Raw genomic sequence first — 6,000 nt, 5'->3', positions numbered from 1 at the left:
AGAAGCCTTACCTCTGCAGCCTTTCACACAAAACCCTTCCCCTGTAGACTAATGAACACTCCCTTGTGCACCTTGCAGCCAGTGTTAGATAACAAAAAAGACCAAAGGCCCAAACAAACAAAACCCCTGAGGTCTGACAGAACTTGAAAATAAGGGAATGGGGTCTTGAAAACAGATTTGGCAACCTATTTCTTGCAACATGGCTGTTCTGGACAGTTTCAGGCTCTTTGTGAAAGAATTGCCACATATTCATCTTCAGTGTGTAATTGCCCTCACGAGTGAATATGTGTCAGCATTCTCGCTATCTTTTATATCTTTGTGCATTAGCATCAGGAGCTCTGAGGGATGGTTAACGATTTCTTCCCTCCAAATCCACAGGAACAATAAACACTGACATTCTGCAGTGTGGTTTGGGCTTAGGTTTGTACACATGGTGTTTTGGCTCTGCGTCTGGTTAAGTTTGCTGGTCCCTGGACACCCAGAGTCAGAGCAAAGTGCTGTGCTCTCCAGCACATGCACACTGTGATGCAATTAACAGTTACCACCTTTTCCCTTCGAGGTTAAGAACTAGAAGCAGCAAATTAAATGTTGCTCCACTGCTGCCATTTCTAAAGCCACAGGAAGACTTGCACAGGCAGCTGACTCTGAATGAATTTTCACAGCAGCTCTCGTAAAAGGGAAAGAGCCAGGGGCTGTGTTTGTTTGTCCTGATAAGGGCTCAGGAAACAGGAGAATTAAGCGAAGGCACAGGCCATGTCACTTCACTTTATGGGGAAGAGAACAGGGCCTGGGGCCACTTGGATCTAAAGGAAACACAAAACGGTGGTGCTGAGAACCTTCTCACAGAGAAACCTCTGCAGGGGCCTCGTTTTCAGCCCATGCTTAAAAGCAAGACAGCTGTAGGATTTGACTTTGGCTAGACAACCCTCTGAAGGACAGCATTTGGCATGCATTAGGACTGGAGATTAAAAGTTACTGTGATTTACTGTTTTCTTAATTAATTGGCTTTATTAAAATGAACTAAGGCAAAAGAAAACTAGACCCGTCTTCCCTGGCCAGTAGGTTGTACCTTCCGTACCAGTACAAATGCCTCTTTCCCTTACTGACAACTTTTGAAAGCATGGGGAAACTATAATTTTTGTGAGTTCCACGTTTCCAGCAAATTTGGCCAAAATTGGCCAGACAATGAAACTCGCCAACCTGCAGGCATTCAGGCCTCATCTCCACAGAAAAACTGTCTAAAGAGCCTCTTTAGAGCCTCTCCAGGTATTCCAGTGAGCTCCAAAACTGAGTCAGAGCATCTATTAGATCACACCTGAGTGTCAGCCCTGTTTTCCACTTTGGTTCAGTACTGCAGACAGGCAATTTCAGAGACCCAGATGTAAGGTGACTCAGGAGTTTTGTGAACTAGATGGGCTTGAAATGACATCCTACAGAAGAGGACTTTGCAAACAAGCAGCTCTGAATTCCCATCAGCTGTTGCATGACTGCTCAAAGGTCAGGCACCAGGGCAAAATCAAGGGAGAAGCACAAAATTCTGAAGAAGTTTTTCTTCAGAGTCAAAAATGTAGATAGGGATTCATAGAGGATTGGTATTATTATAAGCAAAAATTATTATCTTACTGCCACTTAGATACTTAGGTGTTTATTCATCTTCCACTCTTGATAAAGTTAATTAACAGATCTCAGGATAAATGGTTTAGTTATTTACTGGAGAGCTGGCTATTTATGTGATAATCACCCTCACTATTTGTATTCAGTTGATTAATCTCTAAAATAAACTGAGGCCTTATGTGAATTGATAACAAAAGATCCTCATTCTGGGTGGGGTACTTGTCAGCCCAAAATGTCAGCCACTCTCCAACATGCCAACAATCACCAGGTGAAAAAAAGAAAAAAGGATTTCCAGAATGAGAAAGTCAATGCCTTGGTAGACCTCACAAATCTTTTTCATCAGGAAAAGGAAAACTATCGTCTCCTCTTGTTGTCTTTGGAAAGGTTAGCAGTTAATGAAGGTGAGCGAATTTGCACTGATAAGCAGAGCTGGAACAGTACAGCATTACTACAGTCAAAAGAGCAAGAAAATCTTTATCGGTTCTCAGGAAGCCTGTTGTTTGTGATATTGCTTTAAAACAAAATTATATCAGAAATGTGAAGAGAAGAATTTGGGAGTTCATGCCAAAATGGAATATAAGACAACTTCCTGGTGCTTGCCTGTTCTGCAAAAACGCTGTGGTTTCCTCTGTCCAGACATAGCACAACTGCCTCAGCTCCACCTAAACCAACAACAACAGCAACAAAAAAAACGAACACAGAGGAAAGCCGTTCTGAAATGTTCCAACATTTTGAGTGCTCAGTTGGAGTTGCAGGTCACTGGGCATTTTCAACTGTTTCTGGAGGAGCCATTTAAAGAGCACTCTTCGTCCAGCATCCTAGCTGTGCCGAGTTGGGCTGGAAGGCTTAATGCTTAAATATCCCATGACAAAGAAAAGTCTCAGATGATACTAAGCTGGCAATTAATTTGTATTGATGAGATCCACATTGGATCACATGTACATTACCTATTGGTCTTCAGAGAACAATAGAGCTGAAGGGATTTATGTAAAATTTGTCAATGTATTTTATCTCTGCATTTAACATTGTATATTTCAACACATTGAACAAACTGATAAACACATACCAGGAGAAGTCCTCAATTAAGAATTTATTTTAGATTCCCAGTGTATTACATTAGTCCTTTCAAGGAAACAAATACCCTCTGGGAACTATACAACTGAATAGAGCACTCACCATGCCAGCAAACTTTGATAGAACAAGGAATTCCACCAGTATGGAACTAGGAAAGTCTAGGTTCTCATAAATGGATGTCAGATGACCCCTATTGCTCTGGTCATAATAATTGTTGCTTTCTGTATCTTCCCAGTATTCCCATCATGGACCATAAATATTTCCCAGGGCCATATATATATTTTCCCATTCCTCTCAAGCTTGGAAATAGTTGCTTGCATCTGCCCATAAGACATTCCACTCTGCTAACCTGGCATCAGATATCACTATCTCTTAAAACTGCTCAAGCAGCTAAGAGGAAACAACACTCCCCTATTCTGACCAAGTCAAAAACACAAGTTGCATAGTAGCTACTGAAAGTCCACCTTGTCATGGACTCACCACAGAGCACGAAGCATCTTTAACTAAGTATGAGATTATCTTTCATTGTTATAAACAAAGAAAATTATGACAATTAGTCAAGTGTATTTTATCAAAGCAAATGGTCAAGTAGTTGAATAGAGAATTGGAAATAAAGAACATTTTTAATGTAGATACTTATCCTTCCTTGGTTTTGAGATTCAAATTTTGCCCCTCTTCTCCCTTGTTTCTCTTAAAATATATTTCCATTGAGATCCTTAGAAACAATTTGTTATGGGCAACATAAATTGTGAAACATCTCATTTGACTCATTGCTTTTAATTCACTCTAAGTTTTGCATAGAAAATAGACGAGTTAATATTATAAGACGACTTTCATTGTCTGGATTCTCTCTTCTCCTCGTCACTAACTTTAGGGGCCTTGCACTGACACACACTGCAATATCCTCAGTCCTATCTGCAGAGCTTCCAGTTCCCCAGCTCCACTTCTACCCTTGCTGCAGATTTCTATCTCCTGTACCTAGCATCCCTGCAATCTCTCCGTGCCTCTCCTGTGTCCCCCTCCATCCTGCTGCCATGCATAGCCTGATCCCCTCCCACCACTTGACCTGTGTTTGGTCTCTTGATTGGACAAAAAGTGGAAAATAATTGAAAAAAAGCAGCAAATAACTGAAGTAACTTGGAGCTGTGTATGTAATGACTGGCCAGTGAGCAGCTGCCTCAAGGCTGAAAGGCAGTGGCAAAACCCTGCCTCTCCCTCAGTGAGGGCTCTGGTAGGGTCTCTTTCCTCTGTGTCTGATTTTGGCAAAGACTGAAGGAATTTAGTATCTCTGAGATATTATCTCTCAATTCCTTTGACAAATTTGACTGAGCTGATGCAGCTGATGGAAAAGAAGGGCAAGGGCAAGGGCAAGGGGAGGAAGGAGAAGATTGGACAAAAAGAGACAGGCAGAGCTGTCACATCATCTTTGTTTTGATAGGAAAACAGACTACCACTGCCAGCCGCCTCTGAAAACAGTCTGTCCTCAGATGCTGTGCTGTGTTTGGTTTGTCTTCTCCTTCCCAACAGTCTTACTGAAAGTGAATAACCAGAGGAAAGGCAGTTCAGTCAGCCACACTGAAGGATGGGAAGAGAAGCCTCTCTGAAACAGAATGTATGTATGCTCCTCCATCCACCCAACATCCATCCTGGAAGGATTTGAATGAGGTGCAACAATGAGGGGACCTTAAAATATTGTTCATACATACAGATTATCACAGCCTGATTCCATTCACCACACAAGTTTTTTTGGTGGCATGACAAATACAAGATGTCAGATTCTGGTTGCATAGATATTCATTGTTCTATTGCCATTAATACTCCTATCTATGCCAGTGGAAATGATGTACTTGCATTAACAACACATGAACCAGACAACTGCAAGGACTACTTCTAGCAAGGTACCCACTCACTGCCCCTACAGAGACTTCTCCTGGGAAAGAAGTGCTCCCAGAAATGTCCTTCAAGTATGCATGGAGGAGCTCTAACTGCCATGCAAACTGAGGCAGGGAGAGGGCTCGGAAACATGCACTATCCCAGCATTTAACCATATTGATCTGTTGCATTTTTTCAATATGGGGAGGGACAGGTAAAGACGAAGGGAGCCAGCTAAGTTCTTCTTAGGCACGTGGGAAGGGAAGGCCCTCATTGCTCTGCCCAGTTACTGCTGTGAGGGCAGCGGGCACCATGGCATGTGCAAAGCAGGTCTGTGTGTCTTTCCTCTTCTGCTATGGCTGTTTTTCTGTGCTTGTCCTCCCAACTTCTTCCTGTTACCCCTGGGCTGGTTCTTCCTGAAATGAATCACACATTTTTTGCATACTGCACATCCCCGGACAAAATATCTAATGGAAATGCAACCACAGTTTAGTCACAGTTTGAATTAGATCCACTCAGGCACAACACTATAAGGGAGTTTTGTTGATTTGTTTGTTGCATATATACTGGTTGTTAATTTTTATTGCTTGTAAACTTTTTCTCTATAAAATCTGTGTGAAAGCTGAACTACCATGTTAAAGGAAAGTTACCAGATGGGGAAAATATGGTTGATTAAAGTGGCTGTTTCCATGTTTGCTCAGTGTTGTGACACATCATCACATTGGGTAAGGTGATTGGCAGAGAAACAACAGCAGTGAGCATGGATGAGTGTATGCATCATGTGTAAATGCCTGGAGCTGAGTAGGGCTTGGTTTTGCAAATTTCAAGTAGTTCCTGAGTCTAATTTATTATAGGTTTTGATACAAAAAATGAAGAAAAAAATAATAAAAGAAAAATCAAAGTAAGTGTCACAGTTCCTGCTTTAGACTACTGAATGCAAAATGAAGAAAAAGCAGGGAGACTGTCTCAGACAGGGAATTAAGGTTATTTTAACACTACAGGTACTCTAGAGAAGGTACAATCCTATTTATTCCTATATGTATTATCTTCCTTGTTTCCATTCCAGGAAGGTAGAATGGTTTTCTTACTAAACCTGAGTTTCCAGATCTATCACAGATGTGGAGTATGATCTGGTACTCATGTCATCTCCTCTTATTTCAGCACCCCATCTATAAAATGTGGATAATACTTCTTCCCACTTTGTCTTGAACCTTGCATGTTTTCAGTGCAGTTTATTCTGTATATGTGTGTATGTGTGTGTGTGCATGTGTAAATATATACTGAGATATAGAGAGAAATATACAGACTCTGATTTTGCGGGCCTCTTGCTGGTATTATAAACTGAGAATAGCTAGCTTTTAGTAAGGAGTGAGCATGGTGGACAATTTGTTAACTCATCCACTAGCCTATAGATAGACATCAGTTAGACCTGTAAGCACT

This window comes from Tyto alba, unplaced genomic scaffold, assembly GCF_018691265.1.
Source record: "Tyto alba isolate M040663 unplaced genomic scaffold, T.alba_DEE_v4.0 Super-Scaffold_22, whole genome shotgun sequence".
Lineage (NCBI taxonomy): Eukaryota > Metazoa > Chordata > Aves > Strigiformes > Tytonidae > Tyto > Tyto alba.
The sequence above is the reverse complement of the archived record's forward strand: the minus strand, read 5'-3'. Positions refer to the sequence as shown.